The sequence below is a fragment of the Daphnia carinata genome, chromosome 10 (assembly GCF_022539665.2).
Source record: "Daphnia carinata strain CSIRO-1 chromosome 10, CSIRO_AGI_Dcar_HiC_V3, whole genome shotgun sequence".
Lineage (NCBI taxonomy): Eukaryota > Metazoa > Arthropoda > Branchiopoda > Diplostraca > Daphniidae > Daphnia > Daphnia carinata.
Genome location: NC_081340.1, coordinates 1,636,665 through 1,648,847, shown reverse-complemented (window position 1 = coordinate 1,648,847; position 12,183 = coordinate 1,636,665). Strand labels below are relative to the sequence as shown.

At 40.4% G+C, this 12,183-nt stretch overlaps 4 long non-coding RNA genes across 10 annotated transcripts; 1 reads left to right on the top strand and 3 right to left on the bottom strand.

Moving 5' to 3' along the window:
* Positions 1 to 963: 963 nt before the first annotated feature.
* Positions 964 to 1,744, bottom strand: LOC130699046 (uncharacterized). Its single transcript, XR_009003355.2, has 3 exons — positions 1,631 to 1,744; positions 1,317 to 1,448; positions 964 to 1,263 (listed from the first exon to the last, which is right to left on the bottom strand). It is a non-coding gene; the product is annotated as an uncharacterized LOC130699046 (long non-coding RNA).
* Positions 1,745 to 4,991: 3,247 nt separating this feature from the next.
* Positions 4,992 to 8,512, bottom strand: LOC130699010 (uncharacterized). 6 transcript variants are annotated; one of them, XR_009421973.1, is made up of 5 exons: positions 6,865 to 8,511; positions 6,703 to 6,767; positions 6,546 to 6,626; positions 5,221 to 5,286; positions 4,992 to 5,133 (listed from the first exon to the last, which is right to left on the bottom strand). It is a non-coding gene; the product is annotated as an uncharacterized LOC130699010 (long non-coding RNA). The 6 variants fall into 6 exon arrangements; XR_009003352.1 differs by lacking the exons at positions 4,992 to 5,133; positions 5,221 to 5,286 and having other exon boundaries at positions 5,972 to 6,626; positions 6,865 to 8,395; positions 8,466 to 8,512; XR_009003349.1 differs by lacking the exons at positions 4,992 to 5,133; positions 5,221 to 5,286 and adding an exon at positions 5,972 to 6,194.
* Positions 8,513 to 8,578: 66 nt separating this feature from the next.
* LOC130699057 (uncharacterized) lies at positions 8,579 to 9,709 on the bottom strand. 2 transcript variants are annotated; one of them, XR_009003356.2, is made up of 5 exons: positions 9,495 to 9,709; positions 9,238 to 9,369; positions 8,944 to 9,098; positions 8,713 to 8,840; positions 8,579 to 8,653 (listed from the first exon to the last, which is right to left on the bottom strand). It is a non-coding gene; the product is annotated as an uncharacterized LOC130699057 (long non-coding RNA). The 2 variants fall into 2 exon arrangements; XR_009003357.2 differs by having other exon boundaries at positions 8,639 to 8,653; positions 8,735 to 8,840.
* Positions 9,710 to 11,249: 1,540 nt separating this feature from the next.
* On the top strand, positions 11,250 to 12,183 carry LOC130699073 (uncharacterized). Its single transcript, XR_009003358.2, has 3 exons — positions 11,250 to 11,563; positions 11,626 to 11,971; positions 12,075 to 12,183. It is a non-coding gene; the product is annotated as an uncharacterized LOC130699073 (long non-coding RNA).

The window sequence follows — 12,183 nt, the reverse complement described above, 5'->3', positions numbered from 1 at the left end:
CGTCTTCGCCATCGCCGTCTCCATCGCCGTCTTCGCCATCGCCGTCTCCATCGCCGTCTTCGCCATCGCCGTCTCCATCGCCGTCTTCGCCATCGCCGTCTCCATCGCCGTCTTCGCCATCGCCGTCTCCATCGTCGTCTTCGCCATCGCCGTCTCCATCGCCGTCTTCGCCATCGCCGTCTCCATCGCCGTCTTCGCCATCGCCGTCTCCATCGCCGTCTTCGCCATCGCCATCGCCGTCTTCGCCATCGCCATCGCCGTCTTCGCCATCGCCATCGCCGTCTCCATCGCTGCCTCCATCGCCGTCATCTCATCGCCATCTACGGGATTCGTCTTGGTATTGTTTTGTTTTGTTTTGCATTCTAGTGTATAAGTTAACCTGTTGGCTGCCACGCCGTTTGCTCCAATTTTTTTTGGTAGTTGTAGGGACTTGGGCGCTGTTCTCCTCATGGCCATGGGGGGAACAGTCGCCATTGCGCCTAATGGCTTTATGCCATTAGGCGCTAGGCAATGCACCAGTAGGGACTTCTCTTTGTCGGCACGGTGAGAGATATCCTGGGGTGTGCATTCCCAGAATGGACTCTTTCATCGTGCCAGCCCGGGCTTGTCTTCGGACAAGCCCCACCTTGGTCGGGGATCCTTCGGACCCGACATGTAGCGACCGTAGCTTAAGCAACGTACGAGTTGCATGGCGTGGCAGCCAACAGGTTAATTTAGTTAAGTGTATATATGTTCTTATGTATGTATTTGTATGTATATATATGTAATGTAAAATAGTGGTGGAATTGAAGGGTGGAGGTGGGACAATAAAAACAATTTAAAATTTATATATTTGTTTTGTGTATTTCATTTTTATGGTAATTGACTTATTAAAAGTCAAAAGATAAACTTAGCTTATTTTTTTCTATCAACTTGTTTGACTTGAAGTCTAGCCATAGCAAACAAAAATTGCTACAAATTTTCTTTCTTTATTCAAATTTACTGTCAACTACAAAAAAAACTAAGAATCTCAAAACACAATTGGCAAAGGAGGTATGTAAACCCAAGTTTTCGGTGACCAGCACAATGTGACACTTGACTAGCCACTTAGGAACAAAGAAATGACCAAATTCATCTCGAATCTTTCCCCGTTTCTTGAATGAATAAGTAATCCAACAATGATACTGGAATTTTTCATTTACACTGATAATGGAACATCAACAGCATTCCTTTCTGGCAAACGACTCTGCTGCCACCACATCACACCAGGCATCTCCCAAAAATCTAGGAGTACAGTTAAAAACTAAACCATAAATTGTAAGATAGCCTACAAGTACCTTATGGAATCAGGATCCGAGAAATTTGGATCTAAGAGATCCAGGTTGTACAGACTAGGATCCAGAGAAGAGAACAGATCGTTAAGAATTGCCTTCTGCAAGTAGCACCTTTGGTATTAAATGTGTAGTTGCCTAACAGAGATGAAAAACTGGGTTAAATCAAGCCATGCACCGAAGCGGTGTGTTTAACTAATGGAGATCAAAAACGTGCTGGCTAAGTTAAGCAATGCTCGTCTTTTGAATAATTTAGAATGTGTTACACAATAGTTTACGAATGAATAGCTGCCATAACACCGTTAAGAAATTACTCTTACCTTTTAGCAAAGATTCAACCCACAAAATCCAGGTCTAGGCATGGCGAAATCGACGGTAAAATTTCGAGAAGGAAGACGTTCATTTCATGCTTCCATCCTAAATCCGACGCCACGCGAAATGAAACAGCTGATAGAAATTTGGGCAGAATAGCTGACGTGGTGGCTATGAAAACGAATCGGAGTTAGCCACTTGTCCACTAGATGTCTTGAAAAATATGCATCACAGAATTTATTTGACGTGTAAAACAAAAAAAGACAATATTTTTTATTTCTATTTTGGGTAAAATGGATTGCCATACCCGATGAGTTTCTATGGCAATCTATGGCAAACCGTTTTACCCAAAGAAAAAAAAATATATCGGCCTTTTTTTTCTATTTCACTGCTACCGCCATCTATCGGTTGGTAGGAGTAAAACAGAAAGTAAGGCCGATATTTTATTTTTTTTTTTTTTTCTGGGGGGGGGGGGGGGGGGGAAGGAAAACGGGTTGCCATACATTGCATCAGACTTACCCATTCGCCAACCCAAGTGTGCATATGTCTTTCTTGGACAATTATTTTATTTTGCTACTATGTTTGGTAAACTGCAATTATGCCCAATATTTTTGTCTTTGCATTTTAGGTTTCCTCGTAGATGATCTATACCTGATCATGTGTTCTAAAGTGATCTGCTTTCACAGCAGCTACATTTCTGTGTTCTTTTCCATTGGTGTATGGTTCTGAATTGAGGCAGGGATATCTATTATGCTATGTCACTAAGTACTATAGGGAAAAGAATAACTGAAGTTGATTGAGATCTATTCTGATTCTCCTGGTATCCATCTCAACAGGTTTTTATTTGCTTTTCAACACCCATTTCATAGTGGTACATGTGGCTTTGATTAATATTACCATAAAGACTGCTGAAAATGGGTGTGATACAGAAACCAAGAAATGGCATGAGTTCAACATCAAACATGGATTAGGCACTTATCGGTTTTTTGTCTATCGAAAAAGTATTTTTAATGCTATTATTTTGCATTCACAGAATTTTAGCAGGGGATCAAGTCAAATCTGGAAGTGTTACAGGATGGAAGAGTTGCCCTGTAGTTGAAAAAACACTGAGAGTGCATTACTGTTAAGGTATGAGGTAAAGTAATAGAGTAATGCAAATTGTCTAATGAGAAGTATCATCTTGTGTTAATAAATCCGGTACAATCCTTCATAGTGTCACAGCTAAAAGCCTCTAATAATTCTGCTTCTCTGGCTAAAGAACAACTTGTCCTTTACGTTCAGAGTGTTGGTGAAGCTGGATACTTAAATGGCCCTAAAGATGTTTCACTTTGCTGGCATTGCAGCGATGAACATCATACATGGACTCTTTAGGTATGAAAGGAATTTTCTTGAAAAAATTCTGAATTTATGACGAATCATTTCTCCTCCTTTTTGCCAACCATGTCTAATCTACAAAAAAAAATTTATCCAATAGGAAAGGATTTTCATATACTGGGAACATAACTATCAACAATGCAACATTCTACGGGTGCTATTTTATCATTCAAGAGCCTTATACAATGATGTTCATCTGCAATTTGTATGGCCTTTCCCAAGCTTCTGCCAGAAGTTGAATCTATGAGTCATGTAAGTCACATGAGCAACAATTGAGATGCTTAATGGTGTTGTTTTTCTTTTCTCAGTATAGGTTAATAGTAACATTGGATCTGAAAAGATTCTTGGTTGGGGCAAGACACTGAATAAATTGTAATGATTGGATGGATGACATGACATTTCTATACTTCATTCGGATTCTCGAGACGGTATTTTATATTTTAAAAATTGAAGTGCATATCTGGGCTCCCTTCCTTTCCGTAGCCCCGTTTCCCCTTGACTCGTAATAAGCCCGTAGGGGGTCATGCCCCTACTGTACGGTATATATAAAAATAACATATACCGAGGTTTGGAGGGCTCTGGCCGGAAAGAGGACGTGGGGGTCCGCTTAGTCCGATGATGTGTTCACGGAGGGCGACGTGGCTACCCACAAATCCGAACTAAAGGTTAATCGCTCCAGTAAAAATGTTCCAAATCTTCTGCTCTTCTTCCGGCTTCTCTTAGCCAATCACCGGGTAATCTCCCCGGTGGGTCAACAAGGCAGTGTCTCCCCCTGCCTGGGTTGACGGCAACTTTTGAAAGGGCTATTGTGCCTTTTTAAAGTTGCAAAAATAATTGTAATGTGCAGAGTAATGTCAATACAATTTATTTTTTTTAAACAAAAAATAGCAAAACTTATGTTTTTAACTGCTTTCTTACTCTGCCCTTTCTTTTTTTTTATATTGCTTGGTCTTGTGTTTTCTGCTTTGCATTCTTCTAATTTCTTTCTTCATTTAATATTCTTACTTCGATAATCCATTTTAAGTCGTCTGGGATTTGAACCACAGAATTCTTGCACCATAGGCCAGCCTGCTACCGGTATGTCATACTACTCTTGTTAACATTGTTTCGGATTGTGATACCTATATAGATATTCAGTACACACTAGCTTATTGTTGAATGCATATTAGTTATTTGTAAGTTCATGGTTGGAATAATGGTAAAGCATGTGGTTGTCATGCTAGAATACTAGGGTTCGATCCCCATATCAGTTAATGTACAGCTAAATAATAAATACAAAATTAAATAGTGTAAAATCGTTTTTATTGTCCCTCCTTCCACCCACATATCCACCACTATTACATACATTTTAAAATACAGTACACAACATACAATACATACACAGATACACTTAAACTAACACGTTGGCTGCCACGCCACCATTTTCTACTGTCGCTAGTGTCGCTATCCTAGGGATAGCGACCAAGGGGGCCGGGTAGGCCGGGCTGACACGGCGATGAGACCTTTTTGGGAACGCACACCCCAGGTCTCATCAGCCGCATCGAAAAAGGGAATTCCCTGTGGTGCGTTGCCTAGGGGCCATTCGGCCAATCTTGGGCAGTGGCGCTGCTCCACCCCATGGCAGATAGACCATGGAGCAGAACAGCGCGGCCCGTCCCTGTCAAGCTACAAAAAAAAAGGGGATCAAAGTGGGTGGGTGGCAGCCAACGTGTTAGTTTGCAAAACATAATACAACATAAAACAAAACACAACCATACCACGAAGACGAGGCGACCACGAGGTGATGAAGGGGCGATAGGGGAGGCGTAGACGGCGTGACCACGAGGCGATGACAGGGCGACGACGACGGGCGAGGCGACGGGAGAGGCGAAGACGGGGCGACGGGCGAGGCGACGGGCAAGGCGACGGGCGAGGCGACGGGCAAGGCGACGCGCGAGGCGAAGACGGGGAGACGGGCGAGGCGACGGGCGAGGCGAAGACGGGGAGACGGGCGAGGCGACGGGCGAGGCGAAGACGGCTACAGGCGAGGCGACGGACGGGGCGAAAAGCCAGGCGACGAAGGATTATGAAGTGAAGAACGGGCAAAACTTAGAATTTTGATTCAATTTTGCGTGGAACAGAAGATGATGGCATAGTTCTAAATGATAAATATGAAGAAAACGTTACTACATGTGGAATATAATATTATTGGCATAATTATAACAGGGAAGGAAATTTACTTTACCCTGTTGTCCAAAGACGCAAAAGTTGTTGGGCTGGTAATTTTGCTGAAGGAGAAGGCTCGGCAGACCTACGATGGGATATTATATTTAAAGAATGGCAACAGTAGATAAGCCTCAAACTTAAAATACCAAACAGGACTGGCTGTGATGTCCATTTCTATGTAAGTTGGTTGGTAGTGGTTAATCATTGGAATCCAAACAAAGAGGGACATGATGCACTAGTCAGATTAAAGCTGTTTCTGATGACTAGGCAAAGGGTAGTCAAATGAGACAGTGGTGTGTTGGTTCTATCATTGGTGACCTTCCCACTGGTTAGTATGTCTTCCGTTGTAAGTTTTACAAAGCTAGATGTTAAAGTCAGAATCATGCCAATATTAACGGCCACACACAAGTTACATACCTCTAAATAGAGCAACAGAGTAGCATGATGGAATGCTAAGGTCATAGTTCTTTGACAGAGCAATTTGTGACAGTTTGGAATTGGCAGCTTGCATAGCTTGCAAGATTGCCCGTTACATGAAAAATGAAATATTTGGTTTGCTTCACGTCCAAAACGACACAGGGAATAAAACACTTAATAGTACTTAATTTTATACAACTTTTCACTGGAGTCTAACATTTTTAACAAAGACTTTCAAGCAGGATTAACTGCTTACACCACTGTCACACGTAAACATTCCACCATTTTGGAAGCGCAACAGCGACATCTAGTTTTTCTCTCAACAACCAAAATAAAAGTGAATCGAAGAAGAATTAGTGAACAAGTTGTTTATTAAAAAACCTCGGTATTACCATTAAAATACATGATTTAGATTGGAAATTTCACAGGGCTTTTTACAAGCGTGTCTGACCAGCATCAAACTGTAGTTTAAGAATAAATAATCTTACGTGTTTTTGTTTAAAATAGTACTTCCCATCTCTTGCCAGCTTTTAGTCGTATAAATATCAACACATAATCACCAGGTTTTTCTTGTGTCTTCTCGGTTAGAAAATGAAAATACAAAATGACAAGGTTAAGTCAAAACAACGAATTACTAGAAGATCAACTGTCGGTCACACAACATGATACAAAAACACGACATTTACATATAAAACAATCGGTTCGGTATTGCGAACGCCTGTGTGCCCTTTGCGCTAATACCAATTTAATGAAGATATTGACCAAAAAGAACGACATTTTAGTTTTTTGCGCTCGTCCCCAGAGTCAGACGATTGAACGTAAAAAGTATAAAACACGCTCAAAATAGCCCAGAGAAAACTGAATCGGATAGCGCGGAATAACACGCAGGAGAATACCGAGTAGTCTAACAAGAATAACGTTTATTACCTTTCAGCAGATTGTAAAACGGTGACAGTCAGTAGGATGTTTCGTATCCAATTGGAGACGCCTACGTAGATCCTTGGGAAACTAAAAATTTTGGGCAAATCAAACAGTCCTCAAAACCCACTTCCTGGTGACGCAAGTTCACATATTATTTACATACTTTAACGGCTGTTGATGCTAGCTGCAATTTTTCCGGCGCAATGTAAATCCATCAATATTAGTAACCTAGAAAGAGAAAGTTTCTATTAGAAGAAAATAAGGATGATTCTTAATGTTCCGAGAATAATTAAACTTCGATAGGTCTTATTTACTAATTACTCACCCGATTTAGTATGTGTCACGCACCCTTGTTTTGCGTAACAGCCAGACAGAGAAAACATTTTAAACCTTGGCTAAGGAGATCCGCCGGGCTCATCCAGGTTACGTGCTAGTGCTTTTCCATAAAACCTTCATTGTTAACTTGTTTGGAATTGATGTGACTCCTTGTTGTAATCATAGTAGGAGAGCAATCCCTTGATTTAATGTAATCTGGAAGGGAAAAATATTATAACGATTCAAGAAAAACATGGCTATTAAGATTACCACTAACTAAAATCTTAATCCTTTGAAGATAAGTTTTGTGCATTTCAAGAATTATTGAACATCAGAATTTTCTATTAATTCACCATCAGGACAGATTAATATGTACCACTGCTATTGAAAAATGTAGACTGTACGTGATGTGTGCGATAAAAAAATCCAGAAAAATATCTGTTAATTCAAGTTCATCTAATTTTCATCCATTCTACCATACCATTTCATTCCAACTACAGGGGAAACGGCCTCACGTGCAGAGACTTATCAAGGCGTATTCGGTTTTCTCAAGTATAAAGCACGCTTTGAAATAGATGGAATGTTTGTCTGTTGGAAAGCAAACGAAATCATCCAGAGCCATTTCGGTCAGTATGGGGACGAGTTGAGTGCAATCCGGCCGAAAACCTTCGACGAAATCAACAGAAAGCATTGAAAACTTCCTCGATCGACAACTGAATTCGACATCTTGTTAACTATATGTTTTGCCCTGATGAGGAATGAATCACACACTTCTGGGATTTAAACTACGATAGGCCTACTCCAATATACAGACATAATGCAATTTTAAAACATCCGCCGCGTATATTCGAGAAAGCCTATTAAGCATAAAATCAAAAGGTGTGTATATAGTTTACATGATGTGAAATAAGAAAAAAAAAATCACCCGAATTGTAAATTTATTAAATAAATCCCGTGCTTAAGGCTTCGCCTTTAGACCTTAGCCGGATTTAACTTCACCCCGTTCCCACACTGACCAAAACGGCTCTTAGTGATTCCGTTTCGTTCTGCCTGCATTTTCACTTTCAAAGAAATACATTAAACAAAGATAAATTTATACGTAATAAATAAATATCCGCAAGGAGGCCGTTCCCTTTGTAATTGGAATTAACTTTGAATTTGTGGAATAGAATGGTATAGTAAAATGGAGGACGATTGAGGGATTACTTATGACAAACTACGCAAGATATCTAGATGTTAGAATGATTTGGATCTAAATGGATGTCCTACCTCGTTCACATCACTTGAACATTTCAATTATATATGAATACGGGAAGAGCTTCTCAGCACTCAACTTCAGATTGAGAAGCGTAAAATTTTAAATAAATACTATTACTTGTATGGCTTCCAACTATTTTGAAGTTGAAGCTTTGCTGCTGTGCCAATTCCGGATGTTTAACTCTGTGTTTCTAATAACAAACCCTTATGATAATGGTAGATACATGGTTGCATGTTGCTGCGTAGTCGGTTGTTTTAAAGACGAATGCTTCCTTTTCTTTGCTCTCGTTTCACAGATAAGAAAGACTTCAGATTAATATAGCACATAAAAGAATTATACGACTCAAACCTTACCTAGGCCATGGTTATTTCAGACATCAGCAGCGTTGGCAATACAAGACGCACTGAAAATGTGATACAATTTTGAAAATGTTTTAGTAATGATTAAAATGGAATCTCAAAACGACATGCCTTGCTTATAGAAGAATAAGGTTTTCACAGCTAAACGCAAAGTCCTCGAAGTACATAGCGTAAAGTGAAAGCTGTAACAAAAATAAATTAAGAAAACAATTAATGAATAAATATTTGTATAATAACGTACCACATAGTATCTAGATTCCAACCTTTTTGTTGTTTTAGCCATGGCAACATGGATATCGACGGATAAACGTCAAACATGCAAAAAGCAGTACGGTAGTCCAAAAACTCTTATCGGTTTTCTATGTAAATCTAACATAACCATGCCCAAAAAGAAAAGAAATATGTATATATGATGAATTAAACATGTGGTCTAAAGAAGAATAGCAAAAGTCAGTTAATCATATAGCTTTACCATGAATGAGAACCTGCAACTGGTTACTGATGTAGTTTTTTCTTCAAACAGAAGCTTTCTTGTTGTCCACATACTGTTGTGTATATTTGTTGTTCCATATCGCCGTTGATTCCAAAAACAGAACTATGAACAAATCGAGCTCGCTGAAGACGTTTCTGAGCGTATAGAACAAAGTTATGAGCATGCAAAAACTTCCATTGCATACCTAAGAGAGCTTAAAAGAACTTCAACTTCTATTTCTTCACCTGACTAACTCTTTCTTTTAAGATGACTATTACTAACTATGGAACTAACCTGGAAAAAGTAGTACTATGGGGTTCTTAGAGGCGACAGCAAGACTCCATGTTTGAAGAGTAGCAGCCTGGATGAACACAGAAGCGCCGGGGGATAGGTAGATTTTCTTCGCGCCAAGTGGCGCTAATTTTCCTTAGGAGTAGGTGAAAGAATATGAAAGAAGTTTTAAATTTATATAAATTTGTCAATTTTAAATAGTCTACTAGTACTACTGTACGTAATGGTGTTAGATACAAAAAGAAACAACAAAAACTTACAGGTATCGAATTGGGTCACATATCCCGATCATAAGCGTCTGCATCCACGAGCCGTCTTTCAGGCCGTGGGGAGGCTAACGAACAGCCTACGTTCAATGTTCCCCTCTTCTCCACCCTTCAGTTTGTGGGTCGATCCTTAACGTGTAGTGAACAGTACTACAGATCGATTTTTAGCCTGGCAAGGCTTTTTTTTGCCATTTTTAGCCTGGCAAGGCTTTTTTGGTGTACCATTTAGCCCCGTTATAGTAGGCATGGCTCTTCTTTTCTCTCTTCTTTTATTCTTTCTTCTTTTATTCTTTCTTCTTTTTTTTTTATTCTTTTCTTCTTTTTCTTCTTTTCTTTCTTCTTTTTCTTTCTTGAATGAGTAGAATCTTGCGTATCTTGAATGATGAATTGGAGGGAAAGGGAGGGAGGGAAATTGGCGGTGGCGGGACTTGAACCCGGGGACCTCAGAATGCGAAGCGAAGGTGGTAACCACTGTGCCAGGACCGCACATCCCAAACAAATTTTGCTTTGGGTGTCACCCATTGAAATAGGTAGCTTATGAAGCAATGGAATAGTGTAGTATGGCGCTATGGCTTAGTATACGGCTACCATGCTGATTTCTCGGGTTCGATTCTATGTTTTTATAATTATATTAATATTTTTTTTTACGTTTAGCAACGCACTAGTAACTTTTGCCCGTGCAAGACCTGGGGATAGCGCATTTTAACGCTTCTTTTTCTTAATTTTAGTCGGTCAATCGTTAATTTGAGCCTAATTTATTCGTTATTTTGCCGTCTAATTTTAATTCTTTTTTCATATTAAAACACTCCCTATTTTTGCCCGCAAACCCTCTCACTTTATTTATTTACTAGTAACGTTGAGCCCGTCCACGGCCGGGGGATAGTTGGCGCTAGCGTATTTTTACGCTATTTTTAAGAAAATTGACCCATGCCTATTTTTTGCCCGTCTACTCTTAATTCTATTCATCAATCAAGAGTTCCCCTTTCATCCCCGCCGACCCACTCATTGTTTCTGCCGGCCATCCCCTCGCTTTCTCTGCCCAACCACACTTTACCCGTCGACCCCCTCTCTGCCCGTCAACCCACACTCTGCCCGTCAACTCCCATTCTGCCCCCAAAAATGCCTACTGGGGGAACATCTACCTTTTTTTTGCATTTGCCCACCCTTTCGTCACAGTCTCGGCCCGTCAACACCCCCGCTATAGTTGTCCGTCCATCCATTTTTTGCTTCTGCCCGCTAAGAAGCCCGCTGTTATTGCCCGTAGACCCTCTCTCTGCCCGTCAGCCCCCGTTCTGCCCGTCGGCCCCCTCGCTGCCCGTCGACCCACTCATCTGCCCGTCGGCCCACGCGCTGCCTGTCGACCCACTCGCTTCCCGTGACGTGACTCGTGATGTGACAGACACAGGCTCCTCCTCTTCAAAGACATCATGTGTCGCCATCTAGGTAAAATCCAGTTCAGTCAGATTCAAACAAAAAACAAGCTTAACTTTGTCTTTACTTATTTTCTCAGAAATCTGGATTGCTATAAAAACCCATGATTTTGAATCGAAATTCAACGATGATGTCGGAAAACCAGTGCGTTTTTAGTTGCGTTTTTTCGGAACGAATATCGTTTGGCCTTTCGAAAATCGATTAAAGGATCCGATAAGCAAGAACCCATTTGGCGTAGTCAATGGGGGGGGGGGGGGGGTGTAAAACGGATTACCATTGTTTGCATCAAACTTACCCATTCGGCAACCCAAGTGTGCATATGTTTTTCTTTGATAATTATTTTATTTTGCTACTATGCTTGGTAAACTGCAATTATGCCCAATATTTTTACCTTTGCATTTTAGGTCTTCTCTTCTATGTCACTAAGTACTATAGGGAAGGGAATAACTGAAGTTGATTGAGATCTATTCTGATTCTCCTGATATCCATCTCAACAGGTTTTTATTTGCTTTTCAACATCCATTTCATAGTGGGACGGGTGGCTTTGATTAATATTGCCATAAAGTCTGCCGAAAATGGGTGTGGTACGGAAACCCAGAAACGGCATGAGCTCAACATCAAACATGGATTAGGTACTTTTTGGTTTTTTGTCTATCGAAAAAGTATTTTTAATGCTATTGTTTTACATTCACAGAATTTTAGCGGGGGATCAAGTCAAGTCTGGAAGTGTTACAGGATGGAAGAGTGAGCCTACAGTTGAAAAAACACTGAGAGTGCATTGCCGTTAAGGTATGAGGTAAAGTAATAGAGTATGCAAATTGTCTAATGAGAAGTACCATCTTGTGTGAATGAATCCTGTATAACAGCAATCCTTTATAGTTCTGTCACAGCTAGAAGCCTCAAATAATTCTGCTTCTCTTGCTAAAGAACAACTTGTCCTTAACATTCAGAGTGTTGGTGAAGCTGGGTACATAAATGGCCCTAAAGATGTTTCACTTCGCTGGCATTGCAGCGATGAACATCATACATGGACTCTTTAGGTATGAAAGAAATTTTCTTGAAAAATTTTTGAATTTATGACGAAGCATTTCTCCTCCTTTTTGCCAACCATGTCTAATCTACAAAAAAAAATTTATCCAATAGGAAAGGATTTTCAGCATACTGGGAACACAGCTATCAACAATGCAACATTCTATGGGTGCTACTTTATCATTCAAGAGCCTTATACAATGATTTTCATCTGCAATTTGTA